This window comes from Saccoglossus kowalevskii, chromosome 1, assembly GCF_978046115.1.
Source record: "Saccoglossus kowalevskii chromosome 1, keSacKowa6.1, whole genome shotgun sequence".
NCBI lineage: Eukaryota > Metazoa > Hemichordata > Enteropneusta > Harrimaniidae > Saccoglossus > Saccoglossus kowalevskii.
Window position 1 is genome coordinate 39,521,237 of NC_140641.1, and position 26,911 is coordinate 39,548,147.

The following is a 26,911-nucleotide window of genomic DNA, read 5'->3' on the forward strand; positions in this document are numbered from 1 at the left end:
TTGTTTTCCCGAGATTCTCAAAATAGGGGGTGTATTTCAAAACACTTCCCGAGATATACAAAAAAGGGGGGTTTAAAAGGAGTTCTAGACTGAAAAGTTCCCTAGATAGGGGGTGAAATTCATCGGAAAAGCCCGTGAAAGGGGGGGTAAATTTTCTTCTTTTCCCTAGATAGGGGGGGGGGCAAAAATGAGGGAACAAGCATAGGCCTCCCTAAATATAGGGAGTGGGGGGGGGACCGCTCAATCCTATGCATTGCACCAAGTGCTCATGGGTAATTAACTCCGCCTCTGTCCTCTAAGTAAATGAATGCTTATCTTTCCCCCTGTCCCGCTAATCCTACAAACTGAAATAACAACTGATATAAACATCATTTGAAAGGAAATACAACATAATTTCTACCCCAGACCATTCGTCCCGGTGTTATCGCTATCGCCACACGAGACTCCAGCTTGTCTCCTATACAATTTTCCTTCCGCCCACTTAATTTTAATATTCATATGACCTTTGCACTGACATCGATAGCCAATCGCATTCGACCGCGGACGTCACTCTAAATAAACAACTGAATAAATTAATATACCATATTTGGAAGATAGCGGGTAAATTCAACGTTGTTGGTGTGTTCCTTCGGGTTCCGAAGTCGCACGAAACGAGTTCATGTTCCGTTATCTTTCGCAAGTAAAACAGGTCGATATGTATTAAACATGGCATTTGTTTTCTTGTTTTAACCCCCTTATTACGCAAGCTTCCGTCGAAGTGGTGTTTTTTTCGACGATTTGTGGCATGTTGCAAAACGAACGAAACATTGCGGCATTCTTAGCGGTGGATAAGGGATCGACTATGTCGTCACATATATGTCTCGTTTGAAAGAGAATAAACAACCGCTCAGAAAAATATGTTGCTAATATTTAAGTGCGGTGCCTTGAAATCGCCTGCCCGACGTCCAAATTTCAAAAGGATGTTCGATTTGCAATGACGACCGTTCATATGTACTAGGCGACGTTACTAATTACTACTAGGGTCGGTGTTTGCATTAAGAATTATAGAACAAAAGATCAGCAAAGCGGTGCTTTTGTCGGCGATTTTGTCAAAGGGAATATTGATAAAATGTTGCAAAACAGAATCGCGAGTTGGGTGAAAAATTGCGCCGGCGGCATTCTCAGCGATGGCGACACCCGAGAAACACCGTGTCACGGTGCATTCGTGCATCAGTACACCGAAGAAATACATACATATTGTTGCGGACGACTATTGTAGACTGTGTTGAATTTCGTGTGTCGTGTGTGAATTTATTCAAGCCAGGAAAAGCAGGAGGGATAACTTATGGAAATCGTCTTTCCAATTTGATCCAGTGCGACGTTGTGAAAGGAACGACTCTGTCGTCTCATCTATGTCTAGTTTGTAAGAGAAAGATTGATAGCGCAGAAAAATCCGCCAATAATGTAAAACAGTGGCGTGAAATTGTCAGTCATTCTAATATCTCCCAACCTGTGAACGAAAGGGTTAAGCGTGCTGCCTTGAAATCGCCTGCCCGACCACTCAGATCCGATGAACTAATCAAAACTAAAATGGCGCGTGTCACGTGATTTTGTTTACTAAAGATAGCGTGGGCGTTTGATTGACACTCAACTCATTAGTATTCCACCAATCACAGCTACATCTACTTTCTGGATGTGCGCAGTCAAATTGTATAGGAGACAAGCTGGAGTCTCGTGTGGCGATAGCGATAACACCGGGACGAATGGTCTGGGGTACATAATTTCAAACCAAGTACACTTTAGTCTGTTGGGTCATTTGCGTCACACACAGAGCTAGCTCCATATGCCATGATTTGAAATATCGCGCGCTTCGTAATATGTACATCGTCGGACAAAAATGACGCTCACTGATCTCGTATACAGTGAAACTGAGAACGAACTTTCCTATGGACATTTCGTATACATTTCTCTGGACTGCTAATGTAACAAGTGGGAAAATACCTCTGGTACAGTTATGGGAAATAAAAAGGTCTTTTTACAATTTACAAGGAAAAAAAGACGTTTTTACAGTTTACAGAGAAAATTGAATTTTGCGGTGAATTTGTCATCTAGTCGTTTGATTACGTTGTACGTCTAGCCTGTGATTACAGAATTATGGAATTAGTTCCATGGTTGTACGAACAAAAAAATACTAGTACTACAATTACCACGGTTACTAACCGTACAATTACGTTGAACGAAATAACCCTTGCCCCCCCCCCCCATAGTGCTGTTTGTAAACCAACAAGCTTTGTAGACTGAATAAACATCTAGGGGATTTACATTTTCGTTTTTGTGATTGACAGGCATTTTTGCATACATTAGCCATCATTTTAAACTTGTGATTTTCACTGGTCGCGGCACGTTTCGACCGAAAATAACAGCATTTATACATCAAAAGCTCAACCAGACGAGTGTAATCGCTAGTTTACATATTCATGCCCCCGTAGAAATGTATTTGGAATCACAGCCTGATCTCCAAACATCGTTAATTGCACATTTTCCGGAGCTCCCACCACGATGAGAGCAGCTTGGTTCGGATTAGCATACTAATTTCGGTGGCTATATTATTTACCATTCTAAGAAGTCTGAATGTACGTACTAGTACTTTATTCCTTGGAAGAAGTAATTCCACCCGTATATCTTGGTGACTGTAAACAGAAATTGTGCGAAAGCACGTTTATTTAAGATATGTCGTTACTGATAACTGTAAGGATGATGAAGACATAAAACGACAGATTCGATCATTCCATGGAGGTAAAAAGACCTCCATGATCATTCTATGGCAGAGCCGATTTACTGGTATTGCTTCGAACATTTTCGAGCTGCTAAAATTACAAGGTTCGGAACCTTTTTCTCTTACCCGGATAAATACGGTAGTAGACTGACTCATCAACATAGTGTTATTGTCTTGCTATCTACAACGTTGCAACAAACATATCTTTTCACAGAAATATGAATAATAAAATACACCATATTATTCCATATAAATACATAAAGATCAATATGAATTTTAAATATGCAGAGAAATGCATGATAGTTATTATACATAATTGAAACTTTTTCATAAAATGGGTTTCATTTTTGCCAAAAACATTAAAATCTTGACCAAACTACTGCCATCAAGAGCGATGTCTCTCCAATCATGGATGTACTAACCTTGGTAACCAAGGTAGTACGTCCACGCTCTAATCCAGCTGATTGACATGAAAGTCGTTACTGGAGTTTTGGATCTAATTATGAAGTTTGATTGACTGTTGTTAAATGAAGACTTCCTAGCTCACTATGGAGCCCCATGATTGACGTTTTTTGAGATACTCCTAGAATCCAACTGGTATGGTCCGAAAACTCATCACCCAATTTGAATAAACAATTGAAAGATAAATAAACAACCACCCGTCATATGCCAGCATGATAATACCATAAATAAACAAACAAGTCAATCACTGCCGAGCCATCTCACTGCACACATGGAGTTCCATGCTACACCCCGTCAAATAATTTACTGAACTACATACAGTCCCTCTATAGGATTGTGACTAGACCAACCAACAGAAGGGGAATCGCACGTGACGGCGCCCTTCTTTCAACGGAGTGTGTTTTGTCTCATTGCCGATTACATCGTGCTGGGAGTAACCGGTCCACAGCTAGTACATTATTTGAACATACACATCTATCCATAGATCTATGATCTATCCCACATCTGGTATGCGCAGCTTTACTCGTGTTTTCTACAGAGTTAATATTCAAATTACAGGGGACCCTTTTGAACTTTCCTCTTTGTTTTGTTTTTTTTTCCTGACGGAGAGCAATGGCAGACTTTTCTATTGTATCCATTTTTGGTCGGCGTTTAAGGCATTGTTATTAACGAGTACGACATCATCACCCTATAATCATCGTTGTCGTGAGAACTGCAGTATTAGTATTAGACCAGATCTTCCATCCCTGTCGTACATCTCGACTCTAAACTACACCACTAAAATATTAAAGTTAATAAATAAATGTCAAAATTCTTGACAGAAAAATAATATCGCCAATATTCAAAAAAAAACAAAAAACAGAATTTCTGTGAAGATAGCACGAGCGTATCTAACAACCATGTTTACATCGCCATCTTTAAAGTGACCTGACTCGTAGATTACGCGACAACCTGATTGTGAAAATTCATGGTACATGAATACTAATTAGGGCAGTTTGCACGCTTAGAAACAGCTTAAAACGAGAGGCACAATAACACTGTAGTAAATAAATCTATCACTATCACTCATTGTGATTTTCAGAGCGTTCGGTGTCTTGTATAACATGAAAAGAATATATTGATTTCCGTATACGTCAAAGACATCGACGAAAAACCGTAGCTCAAAAATGCTGTTTTAACAACATTTTTTATTCAAAAGTTCTGTATAAATGCGGTAGTGGGAATTATGTTTACAGATATTGTGTACATTAAAAAGTATTCATAGCAAGAACATAGCAAAACACACAATGACAATGAGCCTTGGTCACATTAGCCAAGAGTACAGTTTGATCGGCGGAAGGATGCCAACCTACATGACTGTACTCTGGGCTGCGGTCACATAGGAATAAGAGACTCCATGATAAGTCGGGGAATAGAAAAGGACAAATATTTCAAATACTTTTTTTTCAATATTTCTCTTGAGTTAGTCTGTGGAGCTAAACAAAACTTTTTTTAGCTCTATGGTTAGTCTAACTCCGGTCGAAGGGCTGGGGGAAAATAGCTAAAGCCGCGAAAACAGCACAAACTTAATTTTGGAGCAATCCCGAAAAATGATAAACCCAATTGATACACGTTGTGTAGGAGAGATGTAAGGGTGGGTAACAACATTATTGTATTAGGCCGTGATTGAGCATTGCGGGGCGCTGTGGACAGAATTATTGAGGTGTTTATTCAGATCATGGAGGTATAAACAGATGCATGTTCAGGTTCAGGTTTCTAACCAGCTGTACATTAATACAAAAAGCCTGCTTATAACCATAAAACAAAAGGCAGTTTATCTGCTGTCACTCTTAGAGAACACTGATTGGCGGGAGTTTATTCACAAAAGGGACTTCTACTTTTTTCCTTGCCCTCAAATCTAACTCGGATTTCAAGAAAATCTTGACCAATGTTCAAGCAATCATTATAAATTTGGCATACAATCGGCATAATTATATGCATGTTTACTGGATCTTTTGTCCTAGGTGTTGCCTGTACTCTGACCAGAGACATTGTCATAGCCTTTATACGAGGTCTATTATATAGTCAGAATAAAGGTTTAAGTGAAATTTTAATTAAAAAATAAAAAATAAAAAATATTTTCCTTTTCCTTTCTAGCCCCAACTCTTATCACGGAGTCCTTCGCCACTAAAAAATGGAGCTTGCTCCGGGGTGTGGCCAAAGCTCGTTATCGACAGTTTATTTGTTTTTACGTTAGATTTACAACTCTCGACTTTTTGTGGAAGACCTTGAGTTTGTTTATGTTTGGTCTTAATGTAGTAGGCTTGCAGTCAAACAAACAAGTGCTTAGTCCAACCATGGAGCTAAAAAGCACCATGGTCTAAGCATGAAAGGTAGGACATTCTACCTCAGACATCTAGTTGTCTGAGATTCTACCTTTCATGGTCTAACTTAGATTTTACCAATGTAACTAAAATAACTGAATGTTGGGGAATATGTTCCCAAATATATTCCCATTATAGCGTTATTAATAGAGAAAGTCATGGGTATTCTCTAATTAACTGTGCTCTAACTCCAAAATGGCGAGTAGCTAAGCCTTCCATAGACCATGCATAGACGGTGTCATGAAGGTCCGGCCCTGGTCGGTTGTGGCCCTGGTAAAAAAAAAAAGACGATCCGGCCCTGGTTTGGACGTTTCGTTACCAAAACAGTTTACCTCCATGCATAGACCGTTCATCATAAACCTCTACAGACAATGAATTTCACATTTCGCCACGTGTTTTAAGTACCTCACTGTTGTATGTGACTTTTTTTTGGCTTTTACCTATTCATGAACATATCACCTTGCCCTAACGTTCATAACCATTCTGTTCTTTGGTGGAAAGTCATTTGATGAGCCTTGGGTGGGGTGCTGATCGAAGGTTCAGTAGTATATGACCTGTTTTTTGTTCATGATTATTACCGGTATGATATATTCTCAAGTCTCAAATAAATGACAATTTGATATACACTAATATACCATACTATTGAGTCGGTGTCTATCTAAGACAGTTCTACGTCTTCCAATTCTACATGTTGTTAAATTAGGAATGTGCTTTCACCAACCAATAACTCAGTTACCTGCACTTCGCTGTAATTTTCCGACTAGTCAAACTTTCCAAAACAGCAATATGTCAGTAATTGGGTTTGCAACTTAGTTAACAATGGTGCACATGCATGCATGTATGTACAGCACTACGAGTAGATCATTAACTTCTTCACTTCCATATCGTGACATTCGATGAGATTTCCTATAAATAGCACTACCGATCCATAATTATATCACCTGTACGACTTATTCTGACCTGTTGGTTCTGATCGTTGAAGTCACGGGATACAAGTGTGAGGGGGAATAGTTAAGATTTAGGTCACCTTTAGTATAACCATTGTCCATCAACGCCTTGGGGAACAAAATCTATTATATTGCCAGGGGTGGCGGCACGGAATTTTGCGTGGGAGGGGGGCGGGTCTGTTCACCACCCTTGCGCCCCATAGAATAAAATATTTTGTTCAGTTCCATGGAATAAACAATGTATTTTACACGCTTTGTAGACGTCACAATAAGTCCCATATTGAACAGAACGCAACAAGACGATCTCCGCTCTTTTAGTGCATTTCTACCGATCAGTTTATACACAATTGATGACGATGTTTGAGACGTCCAGGGTGTGGACCGGCTTCCCATTTCAACATAAACATACTATATATGTATGATTTGTAGTGTTTTAATTACATAGGTTAGCTCAATCTGTCTTGGACGAGCTTTTACAGTTATCTCTGGCTGGCAGTTACCCACTCGGCTTTCACAATACAAAAGAACAGAAAAAGTGAAACAATAGTTAGCAGCATACGTCTTCGCGTCGACGGTCAATCTGGCACTTCAAACAGAGGCGCGTCGCGTATATTGATATTGATCAAATAAGGTCAGCCCGAACTAAATCGGTCTAACTGCTCGGCGTCACACGACATCTCATGTAGGTCACGAGATCATTAATAGGGTCGGGTGAACACGCGTCGTGATTGATCGCGTGAATGTATGTAGCAATATCATCACAATAGTAAACACGACATAATTTGCATATAGACTAAAACAGTTAAATAGTGAAGGGCACTCATTCTAAGATTATTCTTGCCTGCATTGCGTCGTACATCAGTCAGAAATCACTGAGTAAGCTCTGGTTGCCATTGTTGCTGAACTTATCATTAGAAGTCTTCAACACCAAGCAATAAGGTATGTTATATAGTTCAATGTCATTTTATTTTGTGTGTTGAATGATTTTTCGTTTTTAAAACCTTAAGATTAACTTTAACGAGACAAACAAATACAGTTTTTAAACATAATTCCAGGCATGAAACGAAATCAATGTTAAATGCCACAAACAATTCTAATTCTATTCAAAAAACGCTAACGAATCTGGACATGTGTCAGTATTTCTTACAAATGTAAGAACTGTTGCGCCGAATAATAATACTGTGTAATAATTTCTGGAAAATTCAAATAAGATTGTTTCGTCATGGCCCTTTTAAAAGCTGCCTTGCCTTGACATGAAGAAATGAAATTCGTGGGGCTATGGTGTTTTTTCTGTCGGTGTGTGTGATTAAATTCTGACCCCCGTCACACACAGCATTTCCATCGGAGCAAATAAAGCTGTGATGTTATTTAATAGGTAAATCGACACTGCTCATTCTTTCTATCGTTTTTCCCAATAGATCACCCTTGAACCATGTCATACCCTCGTCTCTTCGGTTCCGTGCAACGAGTGCTCAGCAGAACAGCTTTGCAGAACACAAGATCATCAACCATCAAAGGTACCAGTCTGCTAGCTGCTGTCTCCAGAAGAGCACTAAGCGCCTCAGTGGTAACAGACCATTATCCGACGCGTAAATCTGTTTCGGGGTTATATCCACGTGTTGATCCTTGGTTTTGGGAAGATAAGAACGGTGTTAGACCGACAGGACCCATAACTGATGCGCAACTCAAAGAGTATGATGAAAAAGGATACTTCGTAATGCCAAACTTTTTCTCGCAAGAGGAGATACAACCGGTAATCGATGCAATATACAAACATAAAAATGCGATTGAATCCAGCCTTAAAGACGACGAAGATCCAACACTCACTCCAGAAATTTCGTATTCAACCGAACCAGGAACAAAAAGACTACGGAGCCAGTTTGGGTTACACAGACAGATGCCTGAACTGAACGATATTTTAAAACACAAGAGAATTATACAGTATGTTCGACAGATATTAGCTGATGACGTCTACATTCACCAAGATTTGGTTAACTTCCATACTGCATTTACTGGGATTGGTCATAACTGGCATAGCGACTTCGAATTCTTCCACGCCGAAGACGGTATGCCGAATATGAGAGCTATGTTTTGTTCTATAATGTTGACCAAAAATACCCCAGATCGAGGTGCAACGATGGTTATACCAGGCACTCACAAAATATTTGTCGGTAATCCCACTGAAACACCAAAGAATCAACTTGGAACTTCTTCCAAATATAAAATTGAAGCTGGGGAAACCGATCAAAAGTTGTTCACTGACTTAGCTAATAAGTACGGTATTGAATATTTAGTGGGTGATGCTGGGTCGGTTGTCTTTTGCGATATTAATGTTTTGCATGGTAACCATACCAACATGTCTCCCTGGGATAGATTGAATCTATTGCCAGTTTATAACAGCATATCAAACAAAGTTGGGAAACCGTTTAGTGCACCATGGGAAAGAAGACCTGAATATATTGCTACACGCAATAAGGAAAACATAACCCCTATTCCGTACCAGTGAACAATGAGACCTGTGACATTGTATATCTTAATGTGTACGAATTTATAAAAAATAATGTCTTATTACATTATATTATTAACTTTGATATTCACACATGACCTTATGGCGACGACGCTAGATATTATTTATAATAATTATTGTATTACTGAGTTTATGCATGCAGTATATATAGCGCATGCGCAAAAAATAATGCACAATAGAATATACTAGTAGATAAAATAACGCGTTTTTACTTTGCACTAACCTTGTCTCGATCAACGCTTTTGCTGTATTTTACAATTGTTTACTAAAATGTCAGTTTTGTCCGTTGTCGAACAGATTTTCTGTTTTAATAGAGTGGTTCAGTTTTCTTTTACAGGAAACCGAGCTTTTTTTTTGTGACAATGTTAGCCAGAATACCACTAAATGTATTTACAGATTTTACTTGTTTTCAACTTATATGTTTATTACTTGAGTATATGGTATCTGGCAATAGAAGTAGCTTAATTTTTATTGACTATTCCTTTACCTTATAGTCAACTTTTCAGAAGCTGCTTTATCATGTATTATACTTTATCCCACATTTTGAATAAATAGAAACTAGAGCAATATCCAACTGTCCGATGAGTGTCATATGCACATCTTCACAACACAACTTTAAATTAAAGATGAGCTGGTAAACACTGTAAACATTGTTTACTAATCACTCTGTCCCCTTCAAGCCAACAGCCAGGGAACAGCCCCTGACAAATCTTACCTGTAATGCTGAAAAATGTTGCGGTCTTTGCTGTTAATCTCTTTTAGTACATGCTATCTTCTCCTTTCCAACTTCTAAACGCTCAAATAACACATCAATTGCTATTGCTACGTTCACACGACAGCATTTTATCAGAGCCCTACGGCTCGAGCCGGCCCGAGCCATCAAAATGGCCGTGTATACGAGTTCGGCTCCAATAAACCCTCGGGGTTGAATTCCGATATGGTTGAGACCCGACATGGCCCCGACCGTGTATACGCATCACACGGAGACTATTGGATCCCAAATCACGCCCTCAATCGTCTTCTTCAAGTTACCTCTCATTTCAATTATGGCGGAGACAACATCTTTCGTAATTTCCCGCTTGACTAAGAGATATACGTTCTAATATATACTTGACAGAGCAAAGTATTACTGCGATAGATTGATATCTCAACGGGAAACAGAAATCAAAGAAAGCTTAGAAAGAACTCCCATGTGCTGAGAGTATTGGAGACACATTAAATATTATTTGAAATTACTTAGCTGAAAACTAATTATGCAAATCAGAAAATTAACATGAACAGATTTGATTGTAAAACTAATGAGGTCTGCGCAATGTAACAAAAACTCTATGTACCAAGTTTAATTGAAATGTGATTAGAATAAAAAAAATATGAATTATTATGCTAATTGGGGAAATAATATGAACAGAGTTTGACCCCAAACTAATTAGGTTTGTACATTGTCCTAGAGCATCTTTGTACTAAGTTTCATTAAAATGGAAATTAGTACTTTAGATATCAGTGTGAAAGCTTAAAATTGGTTAATTATGCAAATTGGGTAATTAATATGTACAGATTTTAACCCACAATTATCCAGGTCTGTCTATTGTCCTACAGCATCCATGTATAAACATTCATTGATATGTGATGATTACCGTAAAAACCCGCAAACAAGCGCCACCCTCAATTAAGAGCCACTCAGTGAAAATTTGTTACATTTGACCCTCCATTAAGAGCCACCAAGAGTTGAGTGGTTTTGTCAATAAGAACCCAGAAATAAGTGCCAGCCACCCGGTTGTTTACAATCAGGCAGACACCGAGCTTATCGTGCCTCACTTCCACCTGCATTGTTTATTGCCCCATAGAAGGAGTGAGACAAATAAAGATTATCCCCATAACTTGCCTGATGTCCTGTGTAATTGAGAACGGAAGAATGATAGACGAAAGAAATGCACTGAGAGCGTGAATGTGACTGTCAACTTGTCCATTTTATATTTCTGACACACAATCGACTAATTCACAAACTATTCATAGTAACTACTAGTATGTTTTTTGCCGAAACACCGAAGGACACGTTGAGATATTCATTGTCAATGTTGTCTTTATAACCAAGTAAAGAACGTCACGATTTTAGAACGCCTTTATCGGAAAATCGGAGGTATCGAAAATACATTCTCACAGACGGACCGGAACAGGAAGTCAGCAGAAAACAAAAGATTTTTTCCTTAGCGTGGGGGGAATTTGGTTAGCGTGGGGGAAAACAGAGGTGTTAATCCGGTCATGGCAACGTTTGAGGGATCGTGACGTAGCTCCGACTGTGAGAATGTAATGATTACGCAGCCCACTCTCGCTGATCGTGATTTTGGGTTATTTTTTTGCATTTTATTCGAGACGTTCGTTTTTGGATGATTCGAGACAAAATGTTCAGGGAAGTAACAAAATAACTGGCATTAGTTTGAAGAGGACTCTCTTGCCGAAAATAATCAAAATTGAAGTCGAATGGATTAGTTCCACAAACTTGTGCGATCAACTTGTCTTTTTGCATTTTATTTGAGACGTTCGTTTTTGGATGATTCGAGACAAAATGTTCAGGGAAGTAACAAAATAACTGGCATTAGTTTGGAGAGGACTCTCTTGCCGAAAATAATCAAAATTGAAGTCGAATGGATTAGTTCCACAAACTTGTGCGATCAACTTGTCTTACAGCAAAGTGAAGTCTACGTGACCCGCCTGACCCAAATATTTAAATTAGCTATTTGTGAGAATTGAAAATAATCTGAACTTGTACCAATCAGAAAATGCCTTGTAACAGGCCTGGGCTTTCGTGAATGATTTCGTCTCTCCGATTGGTCACAGGAAATTATTTTTAATACATGTAATTGTTACTTTCTCGGTATCGTTTCGTATTTGGTTATATAGGGGTGGGGCTATAGTTTGACCCTGTTTGCGTGGACTGTGAAGTACGTGAATATCATTATAAGCTGGCTTGATTATGAAACAGGAAATATAAACCAAAGCTGTACTGTCAGACGTCTAGCGCAATTAAAACAATGCCCAAGTACCCAAGCTGTACAAATCTATAGAAAAACGTGTTTTTATTTATTGTTTTTGCCATAAATACAAGTGATTGGGCATCATTTTTATCATTCGTTCCATGCTTCCTTTGCAAGTATGTCCTCTCCTGTCGCTGCTGGTCAGATCAATTCTATCCGAAACTATTTTATATTGTCACCAAATCAACCACCACGCCAGCCACAGCCACGCAAGTTATTCCCAGTTTTCAAGAAAAAAGTTTGCCGTACCAAACTTGGTAAACAATTGTACAAGTGATTCGAGTGTTGGGTCAGACACTGAGAGTGCTACCAAATCCGACTTCAGGCATCGCTACGCATTGTCAGTGAAACGTGACTTCAGGCATTGCTACACATTGTCGATGAAACGTCGAATCGTCGTATTTATTTGACATTTGTTATTCCCATAACAGTATTTTTACAGAATAAATTAATTGCAATGATACATCATTAATAATTACTTGTCTGTTTTGGTTGTGTGTGTGTTTGCCTATCCCCTTCCCTATTTCACATGAAAAACCGAAAATTGACTAATCATTATGCAAATTAGGTAATTAGTATCCACGGATTATTACCAAAAACTAATCAAAACCTAGCATTAGTTCAGAAAATCTATGTACCAAGTTTCATCAAAATCCAATGAGTGGTTGTTTAGATATCAGTGGAACAGTCATGGAACCACTAAAAAATAGCTAATTATCATGCAAATTAGGTAATTAATATGCACGGATTTTTACCAAAAACTAATCAAATCTGTGCATATGTTCAGAGCATCTATGTACCAAGTTTCATCAAAATCCAATGAGTGGTTCTTTAGATATCAGTGGAACAGTCATAGAACAGCTAAAAATTAGCTAATTATCATGCAAATTAGGTAATTAACGAGCATGGATTTTAACCAAAACCTAATCAAAATCTAGCATTAGTTCAGAGCATCTATGTACCAAGTTTCATCAAAATCCAATGAGTGGTTCTTTAGATATCAGTGGAACAGTCATAGAACAGCTAAAAAATAGCTAATTATCATGCAAATTAGGTAATTAACGAGCATGGATTCTTACCAAAACCTAATCAAATCTGCGCATTGGCCCAGAGCATCTATGCACCAAGTTTCATCAAAAACCGATGTATGGTTCTTGAGATAGCAGTGGAACAGTCGTACACACATACACACATACACACACACGCACGCACGCACACACACACACACACACACACACACACACAACACACACACACACACACACACACACACACACACACACACACACATATACAGACACAGTAACTGCAAAGACTCCCATTTTGTGCTTCGCACATGGGAGTCAAAAAATGGCGTACGAAATTATGCGACAAAAACTTGAAAGAACGACAGAACGAAAACTTAAAAACCAGTTGAGCAAAGCTAATCATGGAAGGTACCTTCCATGGGCTAACCGAGTCGTGACCGCGATGTGGTTCGTAACCAGTCTTGTGATTGGTTGTTGACAAAATGCTGAACAGGCCACGCCTCCAACTGTGCCATGCGTTCGGGCAAACCGTTAGGAATTCCTAAATGGAGTCAATTTGTGCAATTTTCTTGATTTATTCTGCAGATATCGGTAAAATCCCGACATGGCCCCGACCGTGCATCATACGGATACTATTGGATCCCAAATCACGCCATCAATCGTCTTCTTCAAGTAACCGTGGTACATCGTGGTCATTTCACAATGTAATCTCATCCTTACAATTAATTAAATAAAAATTTTGTATATAAGTCTTATTTTTGACTCGCTGTTAACATAACTCTGTACAATGGTATTGGTTATATATGAATTTGGTGCCATAAGATGGTACTTGATGGCCAACCAACCTAATCAAATATGTATTTTGCATTGTACGAGTGCAAAATAAGTTATTAGGAAATTAGGATATTAGTACCAGCTGTTTTATACGCATGCGCATTGGCCGATCCTGTCAAATATCGTCATCTGTTTTGGGGCGTGTCTGGTAGATGTGAAATTGCTTCAGCCATTGGGTAACAGAATTACCTAGTGTCTGTAAAAACCGCTGTAAAGTGGCAGTAAAATGAATTTGCGCGGTTTTTGCGCTGCCATTTTCTGAATGATTTTGGAGCAGCAATGGAAGCCGACCATTTAATTGTCCAGAATATGATTTTAAATGGCCGAACTTATAGAGAAATCAGTCTCGTATTGGAAAGCACGTTTCCGGGAAGGAGAGGTATCGAGGTGGAGTGGCGTGGTGAGTAGATTTCCTCCCCAGGACGCCGAGTTGGGCGTCGGTACCGAGAGGGAATATGGTGTCGAGCGACCAACATAGTAAACCAAAATTAGAACTCGCGATACTGGTGCAGACGACTATGGTCGAACAACCATGAAAAATAAATGGCGGGACTTTGGTGTTGCACATTTAGCATAGAAATAAAAGACACGCCCACAGTTGAACATACACGATGTGCCGCCATCCAATGGCCCCGGCCAATGGCGAGATGAGCGGCTTCCTTTGTGCACAATCTTTATGAGTGAAACACGACGCACTTGCTAAGCCGTATCACTAAGGCGTCTGGTGGCGCCCTGCTATTTCATCAATAACCAAATACACTATTATCCTGTCCCCGAATTGAACATTTGTTTATTTGGAGTAATTTCCAATTCTACGCCAAGTCCTTAGTAATTAATGATTCCACGTATTTATTTGGCCGTTATTTGACAGACGTAAAATGCAATAATGTTAATTCACGGAAATTTAAACACACTGATATTGATAATGAATTAAAAATTTGCCAAAAAATACTAAATTTGCTATCCCATGGAAATAATTGAAATCAAAATATTTGGCAATATATTATGTTTTGCGTCGCATGCACACGATTGAATTATCATATAAATTAGTCCTAATATACTAATGTTGTATTTATTTAATTGTAAGAACGAGTTTACATCCTGGAATGGCCACGATGTACCACGGGTCCACGACACCAAAATCATTTTCATTCCAGCTTTTGTTCGATTACAAGTCACTGTCTAGAAATACGCCAGAGATGGAAACAGACCACTTAACTAACCTTAAAAAATAACAGTCGAGTATATCAAATGCTTCTTTGTAATACATACTTCCAGTCAGCTGTGGATTTGAGCTACTTTCCAGCTCAAAGTTCGCAAAAGTAATATATATTAAAATCAGCCCATGCTATGCTGGGAACATTTGCCTATGTAAAAAACGTCTATAATCGAGTTATATACTGTACTAAATTTTACATTCAAACACGGTTACTAAATTAGTAAATTGATTCAAACTACAAATGTTGCTACTCTTGTGGTTTTTATTATGTAATTTGTAACACGCATACATTTTTTCCAAATTCGTTGTTAAATCAGTTAATATTAATCTAATTTAATACTAATCCTGACGCCCTGTCGTCGAATTGGACTATCGTGAATCACATGCGTGTTCATTTCATTCATTTTTACCACACTTAAAAGATCTGCCTATTCTCACAAACGCACCGGAACACAATTTTGACATACACAATTCCGTTACTTTTGTACATCCTCGATTCGATCCCCGTCGCTATCCCTCGCGTATATAGTCGCCGTTCCTGTTTGTTATGCTGCCCTCAATGCATTTTAAAATTATACACAGGGATACAATTTGACCAAGTTTCGCCAATCTCTCGACGCAATCGGTTCGCCAAAGCGGAGTCATAGTAACGCAGCAGCAGGGAACTATAACATGAAGCATAGTGATACGTACCCATAAAAACTAACATGAAGCATTGTGATACGTATCCATAGAAACTAACATGAAGCATTGTGATGCGTATCCATAAAAACTAACATGAAGCATTGTGATACGTACCCATAAAAACTAACATGAAGCATTGTGATACGTATCCATAGAAGCTAACATAAAGCATTGTGATACGTATCCATAGAAACTAACAAGAAGCATTGTGATACGTATCCATAGAAACTAACATGAAGCATTGTGATACGTATCTATAGAAACTAACATGAAGCATTGTGATACGTATCCATAGAAACTAACATGAAGCATTGTGATACGTATCTATAGAAACTAACATGAAGCATTGTGATACGTATCCATAGAAACTAACATGAAGCATTGTGATACGTATCCAGAGAAACTAACATGAAGCATTGTGATACGTATCCATAGAAACTAACATGAAGCATTGTGATACGTATCCATAGAAACTAACATGAAGCATTGTGATACGTATCCATAGAAACTAACATGAAGCATTGTGATACGTATCCATAGAAACTAACATGAAGCATTGTGATACGTATCCATAGAAACTAACATGAAGCATTGTGATACGTATCCATAGAAACTAACATGAAGCATTGTGATACGTACCCATAACAACTAACATGAAGCATTGTGATACGTATCCATAGAAACTAACATGAAGCATTGTGATACGTATCCATAGAAACTAACATGAAGCATTGTGATACGTATCCATAGAAACTAACACGAAGCATTGTGATACGTACCCATAAAAACTAACATGAAGCATTGTGATACGTATCCATAGAAACTAACACGAAGCATTGTGATACGTATCCATAGAAACTAACAAGAAGCATTGTGATACGTATCTATAGAAACTAACATGAAGCATTGTGATACGTATCCATAGAGACTAACATAAAGCATTGTGATACGTATCTATAGAAACTAACATGAAGCATTGTGATGCGCATCCATAAAAACTAACATGAAGCATTGTGATACGTATCTATAGAAACTAACATGAAGCATTGTGATACGTATCCATAGAAACTAACATGAAGCATTGTGATGCGTATCCATAGAAACTAACATGAAGCATTGTGATACGTATCCATAAAAACTAACATGAAGCATTGTGATACGTATCCATAAAAACTAACATGAAGCATTGTGATACGTATCCATAGAAACTAACATGAAGCATTGTGATACGTATCCATAGAAACTAACATGAAGCATTGTGATACGTATCCATAGAAACTAACACGAAGCATTGTGATACGTACCCATAAAAACTAACATGAAGCATTGTGATACGTATCCATAGAAACTAACACGAAGCATTGTGATACGTATCCATAGAAACTAACATGAAGCATTGTGATACGTATCTATAGAAACTAACATGAAGCATTGTGATACGTATCCATAGAGACTAACATAAAGCATTGTGATACGTATCTATAGAAACTAACATGAAGCATTGTGATGCGCATCCATAAAAACTAACATGAATCACTGTGATACGTATCTATAGAAACTAACATGAAGCATTGTGATACGTATCCATAGAAACTAACATGAAGCATTGTGATAAGTATCCATAGAAACTAACATGAAGCATTGTGATACGTATCCATAGAAACTAACATGAAGCATTGTGATACGTATCCAGAGAAACTAACATGAAGCATTGTGATACGTATCCATAGAAACTAACATGAAGCATTGTGATACGTATCCATAGAAACTAACATGAAGCATTGTGATACGTATCCATAGAAACTAACATGAAGCATTGTGATACGTATCCATAGAAACTAACATGAAGCATTGTGATACGTATCCATAGAAACTAACATGAAGCATTGTGATACGTATCCATAGAAACTAACATGAAGCATTGTGATACGTACCCATAAAAACTAACATGAAGCATTGTGATACGTATCCATAGAAACTAACATGAAGCATTGTGATACGTATCCATAGAAACTAACATGAAGCATTGTGATACGTATCTATAGAAACTAACATGAAGCATTGTGATACGTATCCATAGAAACTAACACGAAGCATTGTGATACGTACCCATAAAAACTAACATGAAGCATTGTGATACGTATCCATAGAAACTAACACGAAGCATTGTGATACGTATCCATAGAAACTAACATGAAGCATTGTGATACGTATCTATAGAAACTAACATGAAGCATTGTGATACGTATCCACAGAGACTAACATAAAGCATTGTGATACGTATCTATAGAAACTAACATGAAGCATTGTGATGCGCATCCATAAAAACTAACATGAAGCATTGTGATACGTATCTATAGAAACTAACATGAAGCATTGTGATACGTATCCATAGAAACTAACATGAAGCATTGTGATGCGTATCCATAGAAACTAACATGAAGCATTGTGATACGTATCCATAAAAACTAACATGAAGCATTGTGATACGTATCCATAAAAACTAACATGAAGCATTGTGATACGTATCCATAGAAACTAACATGAAGCATTGTGATACGTATCCATAGAAACTAACATGAAGCATTGTGATATGTATCTATAGAAACTAACATGAATCACTGTGATACGTATCTATAGAAACTAACATGAAGCATTGTGATACGTATCTATAGAAACTAACATGAAGCATTGTGATAAGTATCCATAGAAACTAACATGAAGCATTGTGATACGTATCCATAGAAACTAACATGAAGCATTGTGATACGTATCCATAAAAACTAACATGAAGCATTGTGATACATATCTATAGAAACTAACATGAAGCATTGTGATACGTATCCATAGAAACTAACATGAAGCATTGTGATACGTATCTATAGAAACTAACATGAAGCATTGTGATACGTATCCATAGAAACTAACACGAAGCATTGTGATACGTACCCATAAAAACTAACATGAATCACTGTGATACGTATCTATAGAAACTAACATGAAGCATTGTGATACGTATCTATAGAAACTAACATGAAGCATTGTGATAAGTATCCATAGAAACTAACATGAAGCATTGTGATACGTATCCATAGAAACTAACATGAAGCATTGTGATACGTATCCATAAAAACTAACATGAAGCATTGTGATACGTATCTATAGAAACTAACATGAAGCATTGTGATACGTATCCATAGAAACTAACATGAAGCATTGTGATACGTATCTATAGAAACTAACATGAAGCATTGTGATACGTATCCATAGAAACTAACACGAAGCATTGTGATACGTACCCATAAAAACTAACATGAAGCATTGTGATACGTATCCATAGAAACTAACACAAAGCATTGTGATACGTATCCATAGAAACTAACATGAAGCATTGTGATACGTATCTATAGAAACTAACATGAAGCATTGTGATACGTATCCATAGAGACTAACATAAAGCATTGTGATACGTATCTATAGAAACTAACATGAAGCATTGTGATGCGCATCCATAAAAACTAACATGAAGCATTGTGATACGTATCTATAGAAACTAACATGAAGCATTGTGATACGTATCCATAGAAACTAACATGAAGCATTGTGATGCGTATCCATAGAAACTAACATGAAGCATTGTGATGCGTATCCATAGAAACTAACATGAAGCATTGTGATACGTATCCATAAAAACTAACATGAAGCATTGTGATACGTATCCATAAAAACTAACATAAAGCATTGTGATACGTATCCATAGAAACTAACATGAAGCATTGTGATACGTATCCATAGAAACTAACATGAAGCATTGTGATACGTATCTATAGAAACTAACATGAATCACTGTGATACGTATCTATAGAAACTAACATGAAGCATTGTGATACGTATCTATAGAAACTAACATGAAGCATTGTGATAAGTATCCATAGAAACTAACATGAAGCATTGTGATACGTATCCATAAAAACTAACATGAAGCATTGTGATACGTATCCATAAAAACTAACATGAAGCATTGTGATACGTATCTATAGAAACTAACATGAAGCATTGTGATACGTATCCATAGAAACTAACATGAAGCATTGTGATAAGTATCTATATATGGTCTCTGATGGAGACCAACTTTGGTCCACCTACATTGACTATAAAAGAAAAGCACACAATTTGATAAATACTAAAATGATGGAATTCAAAGTTAAACGGAGTGTAAATATAGCTAAGAATGGTGGTAGGAATTCAAAACTGTTTTGGCAAGATCTAAAGGGGCCAAAAAATACTACCAATCAAACATGTATTTATGACATTCTAAGTAATAGTAAACGTATAACAACAAACCAAGAAGTGATAAAAAGTAATCTAAAACATTACTGGAATACTATAGGACAAATGAATAAAGCATTACATGAAGAAGAAAATGAAAAAGATTTCCATCAGGAAATATTAGAGAAATTGAAATTAATTAGGAGAAATGAAATAAACAGCAATAATGATGATAATAATAATATCAGACAAATTCACACAATTACAATAAACCAAGATGATGTCAGAAATGCGATAAAATTTTGCAAATCTGGAAAAGCGTGTGGCCCGGATGACATAGTCAATGAATTTATCATGAATGGTGGTGAATCGCTTGTTCAGTCTTTGACAATTCTATTTCAATCATGTTTGAATAATAAGAAAATCCCAGACGAATGGAAACAAGGAGTTGTAAAACCAATCCATAAAAAAGGTGATAAAAAAGATCTAAATAATTATAGAGGCATTACTCTGAACTCAACAGTATCAAAAGTTTATGCTAAAATAATTGAAACTAAATTAAAACAATTTGTGGAAGATAATAACATATTAGGTGAGATTCAGGGTGGATTTAGAAAGGACAGACGCTGTGAAGACAATATCTTTACACTCAAAGGTATTGTGTCTCAGCGAAAATCTCAAAACAATTCTACATATGTTGCTTTCCTAGATTTTTCTAAAGCTTTTGATCGAGTTTGGAGAGATGGACTTCGGGTTTCACTGTGGAATGCAGGAATTAGAGGAACATTGTGGAATATAATTAATGATATGTATGAAAATGTTTTTAACAAAGTTAAATTTAACGACATAGAAACAGATTATTTTGAAACTACAGAAGGGGTCAAACAAGGATGTGTGTTAAGTCCTTTACTATTTTCAATTTACATAAATGAATTTGCAAAAATGCTGCAGGATTCAAAATTAGGGGTAGAAATATAATTCCTGGACTATTTTGGGCAGATGATGTTGTCCTCATCGCAAATAATGCAGATGAATTACAAAATATGTTAGACATAGCAGCAAAATTTGCAGACAACTGGAAATTAAGTTACAACAGCAACAAATCCCAAGTAATGTATTTTGGCAAAAAATTGCATAGAAAAGGCACACTCTGGAAATTAGGAAATCTGTTACTAGAAGAGACTAACACATATAAATACTTGGGAATAGTTATTTCTAAAACTATAAAGGACCATGCACAATTTACTGAAATTTACAAGAAGGGGATGAAATTAATAGCATATTGTAAAGCCATCATCAATCAACACAATAGTTACAATAGGTTTGAGTATGGTGATGTATTGTGGAAGAGTATAATTCTACCATCTATTAGCTATGGATGTGGTGTATGGTTTTTGGAAAATAACGATGATAGGAAAAAGTTAAAAAGTCTGCAATATCAGTTTGGCAAATTCCTTTTTAAAGTCAACAGAAATGTTGCTTGCTCTGCTGTATTAGGGGATTTAGGATGGGCTGATTTGAGCTACACCCTTGATACTTTTCGAATTAAATATTTGAACAGATTACAAGAAATGAATAACACCAGATGGACCAAAATTGTTTTCACAGAATTGCACAAGTCGTATGTAAACAACCGTAAGCTTACTTGAAATTGGCCAACATATGTGCACAAAGTACTTGAAACTAACGGATTAGACCATGTCTATGGGTTAAACATACCTAACAATATAAACTGGCTCAAAAGCTTTTATAAAATAAGTGAACAAAATGAAGTAAAAACGTTTGCAGATCAAATATCTAATATGAAATCACTGGAACATTACAGTTGGGTTAAAAGAAATAAGGAAAAAGAAAACTATATAAATGATCCCCTTGATCATCATGGCATATCACTGTATTTTAAAGTCAGATCTAACTCACTGGATTTAGAGGGTAATAAAATAACATGGGACAAATATAAAGGGAATGGAATGTGCAAGCTATGTAATGACGACAAAGAAGATATTTATCATTTTCTATTTTTATGCAAAGCAACTTATCATTTAAGACACAAATTTTATGGAGATTTCATGTACAAAGTTCAAAACCTTGAAGTAGACCCAACACTTATTAATAACTTTCTTTCTGGAGGAATTAATTTTAAGTTTAATGTACTTTTTAGCGACATATTGTGGAAAGTCAACAATAATTTGGGGAATATTGTATCCAAGGAAGTTAGAGTATTTATTACTCAATTGTATAAGTATAGAAAAGAAAGTTTGAATTTAATGTGATTTTTCTTCTTTCCTTTTTCAAATATGTATGATTTGGTTGTTTTCTTCTCTTTGTTTGCCGCTCCAAAGGCTAATAAAATATTATTATTATTATTATAGAAACTAACATGAAGCATTGTGATACGTATCTATAGAAACTAACATGAAGCATTGTGATACGTATCTATAGAAACTAACATGAAGCATTGTGATACGTATCCATAGAAACTAACATGAAGCATTGTGATACGTACCCATAAAAAATAACATGAAGCATTGTGATACGTATCCATAGAAACTAACATGAAGCATTGTGATACGTACCCATAGAAACTAACATGAAGCATTGTGATACGTATCCATAGAAACTAACATGAAGCATTGTGATACGTATACATAGGAACTAACATGAAGCATTGTGATACGTATCCATAGAAACTAACATGAAGCATTGTGATACGTATCCATAGAAACTAACATGAAGCATTGTGATACGTACCCATAGAAACTAACATGAAGCATTGTGATACGTATCCATAGAAACTAACATGAAGCATTGTGATACGTATCCATAGGAACTAACATGAAGCATTGTGATACGTATCCATAGAAACTAACATGAAGAATTTAATACGTATCCATAGAAACTAACATGAAGCATTGTGATACGTAACCATAGAAACTAACATGGCGTATTTGACTTGTGTAAGAGTAGTCTTTCTTCAACAATACCAGATTTGCAATCACGCCACCACATTTAAATTTTTGCAATTTCACAAGACGACTTTTACATTCTTAGCAACAATTAGAATTTTAGCAGTTGTAAAGTACGGGTCATAAAACTGAAATAGAAACCGTAAAAGTAGAATTACAACAGGAATATGATCACAGGGTAGAAGGAATGATGATACGGGCAAGATGCAATTGGATGGAGTATGGGGAGAAAAATACAAAATCTTTCTTTCAAATTGGGAAGCAAAATAATAATAAGAGTCAGATAAATAGAGTGCTCAGAGAAGATGGCACAGAGATAACTGGCCAAGAAAATATCAGAAAAGAAATAAAAAAGTTTTATAAAGGTTTGTACACATCTAAACTAAAACATAGTTGAACTCTGGTGACCTTGCCCTTTGTTATATAATATAATTCCCTTTATCATAGTTTGTTTTAATATAAATATGCATTGTCATAATTAATTTTGAATACAAACAACTTTTGGGGTTGAAACAACAGTGGGGAATCAGTCTACCGAATGTCCTTAAAAGATGTAAATATCTTACAAAAACATTGGTGCCTAATTTGTTTAATTATTTTAAGGGACATAATTTCCAGCTTTATTCAAAGTAATTCAGATATTTTAGTATAAAAACAAATGCCTCATCTCAGAAAAAGTGCTGCATTTAGACGTAAATAGATTCATAAAACATGCAAGATAACAGAAAATCTTAGCTGGCTTTTGTCCAAGTATTTTGTACAGGTGTCTGTCAAAAATTAATGATTCACTGTAGGTTTGCAAATGTGTATCAGACTGTGCAAAAAATCTCTCCATGAGTTGGTTTTGAAACCCAGTATAGTATTCCCATGGGATTTGGGAGATACATTACCAAAGATATTATTACAAGATAAATGATTTGCTTCATTGAACACATACAACAATGCATATTTTCAGTGACCTTTGATGAGTATCACCAGAGATCAGTCAAGTAGAAACAGTAAAAATATTTTATCAGATTTTCAAAATTTTTGCATGAAATTTTCATACAGGACATCTGTTGTTCAAACTCTGGAAAGACTTTATACTGATGGATATGGGGACCAAGTTTGATGAAGTTTGGAATAGAATTAGTAAAGTTATTATGCACACAATAACAATTATTAACGACGACAATGACAACAACAACAGCCGGACAGAAATATTTCCCTTAATATACCTTTCCCTTCCTTCTTTGATGGTACAGGCAAGGTAATAAAAATACAGGGTTTGATAATGAAGAATTATTCTTAAATAATCATTATGTTCCAAAACTTGAAAATCATCAGGCTGAAAAATGTGAAGGACTAATAACTGAAAAGGAAGCTCTTGAATGCTTTAAAATCAATGCCCCCAAACAAAACACCAGGAAATGATGACCTAACAAGTGAATTTTTGGGATATACTGAAAATACATATGCTAGACTCATTTGATACTTCTTTTGAAAAGGGGAAATTCTCTCAGTCACAGCGACAGGGTGTGATCTCCTTTCTTGAATAAAAGGGAAAGATAAAAGATATATACGTAACTGGAGACCAGTGACGCTCCTAAACGTTGACTACAAGATTGTTACAAAATGTTTAGCAAATAGAGTAAAAGAAGTTCTCCCCAATTTGTTACACAGAGTGCATTTGTTAACAATCGCTTTATTGGTGATGTTATAAAATTGATTGAAGGAGTAATGGACTACACAGAGGAGATGGAATTGCCTGGTCTGTTGGTAACGATAGACTTGGAAAAAGCCTTTGACTGTATTGAGTGGCAGTACCTGTTTAAGACATTGAGAGCTTTTAATTTTGGCCAGGGATTTATAAAATGGGTGAAAATTATTTATAACAATATTTACAGCTGTGTTATGAATAAGGGAACATCTACAGACTACTTGCAACTTCATCGTGGTGTCAGACAGGGTGATTGTATCTCACCAATACTTTTCATATTGGCATTGGAAATATTTCTGGTGAAATTGAGAACACAACAAAACATTAACGGAATTTGGGTGGGGAAGATGAGATAAAAAATGCATCTTTTGCTGATGACTTGACATGTTTTTTCAGGGATATTGAATCAGCACAAAACATGTTTGAATTACTAGAAAAATTCAAAAAAAAATTCAGGTCTATCGATAAATAAGAGTAAAAGTGAAGCCCTGTAGATAGGAAAAAATAAAGAGTGCAAAGAAAGACCACTCAACTTAAAGTGGCCAACTGGAATTTTTGTATCCTATGATAAAAACAAAGCAAGAGAACTAAATCTGGCTGAACCACTGGAAAAAATAAGAAAAACATTGCAATTTTGGAAATCCAGGGATTTAACACTTATGGGGAAGGTACAGATCATCAAAACATTGGCCATATCTAGAATACAATATGTAATGAATTTGGTAAACCTCCCTGCTAATAAAATTAAAGAAATAAACAAAATGATTTATAATTTATATGGAAGAAAAAATAGCTAGACAAACAATGATTGGTAGAACTGAAAAAGGGGGAATTTCAATGCAAGATGTTAACGCCATTTATACAGCTCAGCGTATTAATTGGTTAAGGAGGATGTGTGATAAAAATATAGGTCATCCTTGGAAAACAATTTTCAACAAGTCATTGTCAATGACACGTCCCCGTTCCGTTCATATTTGAGTGACATATACATTCAAAGCAGATCATGACCGAAATCTTAGACCACTTTCAGTGGTCTGATCCAAAATGCACCTGCATATGTACAACACATTGTACAAAATCTGAACAAAATCCATCCATGCATGACTGATATCCGGTTCCGGAATTGTGAAAATATGTGATTTTGATGCATTTTCGGTTTTAAAATGGCCATCATTCAGCTATTGTTAAGCGGATCATGAAACAAATGCACATATCTATTTGTGACATGATGTACCATGTGTGTGTGAAGTTTGAACTTGATCAATCCAGACATGTCTCGGATACGGATCCAGAACTGAATTCTTTAAAACAAAATGGCCGCCAGTCGGCCATTTCGAACTTGATCCGGAAAAAAATGATGTGCATCAAGGTCCTATTAAGTTTAATGTATGTACCAAATTTGAACAAAATCCGTCCATGCATAACTGAGATTTGGGTCCGGAATGGTGAAAATGTGCGATTTCAATGCATTCTCGGCCTTAAAGTGGCCGCCATTTGGCTATCGTTAATGAGATCATGAAACAAATGCACATACATATTTCTGACATGATGTACCTTGTGTGTGTGAAGTTTGAACTCGATCAATCCAGGCATGTCTCAGATACGGATCCAGAACTGAATTCTTTAAAACAAAATGGCCGCCAGTCGACCATTTCAAACCCGATCCAAAAAAAAAATAACAGGCATCAAGGTCCTATTATGTTTAAAATCCGTCCATGCATAACTGAGATCCGGGTCCGGAATGGTGAAAATGTGCGATTTTGATGCATTTTCGGCCTTAAAATGTCCGCTATTCGGCTATCGTTAATCGGATCATGAAAAAAATGCATGTGCATATATCCCATATAATGTGTGATGTACGAGTGCAGTTTGAACTTAATCGGTCCATGCATGTTTGAGATACAGGTGATCACGGACGCACACAGGGCAAACCATAAGTCCTCGTTTTCGGACTACGTCCGAATGGGGACTAACAAGCAGTTTGAAAAAGTTGGAGGCATTCACTTTCTTTTGAGATGTAATTTCAACCTGAAAAAATTGAATATAAAGGTGTCGAGAAGCCTTGAATCAATGCAAAATGAATGGACTAAAATCAAAACAAAAATGTCAATTGAACAAGAACCAAA

At 36.6% G+C, this 26,911-nt stretch overlaps 1 pseudogene across 1 annotated transcript; it reads left to right on the forward strand.

The window, feature by feature from the left end:
• Positions 1 to 7,349: 7,349 nt before the first annotated feature.
• LOC100369088 (uncharacterized) lies at positions 7,350 to 9,623 on the forward strand (annotated as a pseudogene). The gene is made up of 2 exons (XR_013421398.2): positions 7,350 to 7,466; positions 7,946 to 9,623. The product of XR_013421398.2 is annotated as an uncharacterized LOC100369088 (transcript).
• Positions 9,624 to 26,911: the final 17,288 nt, after the last annotated feature.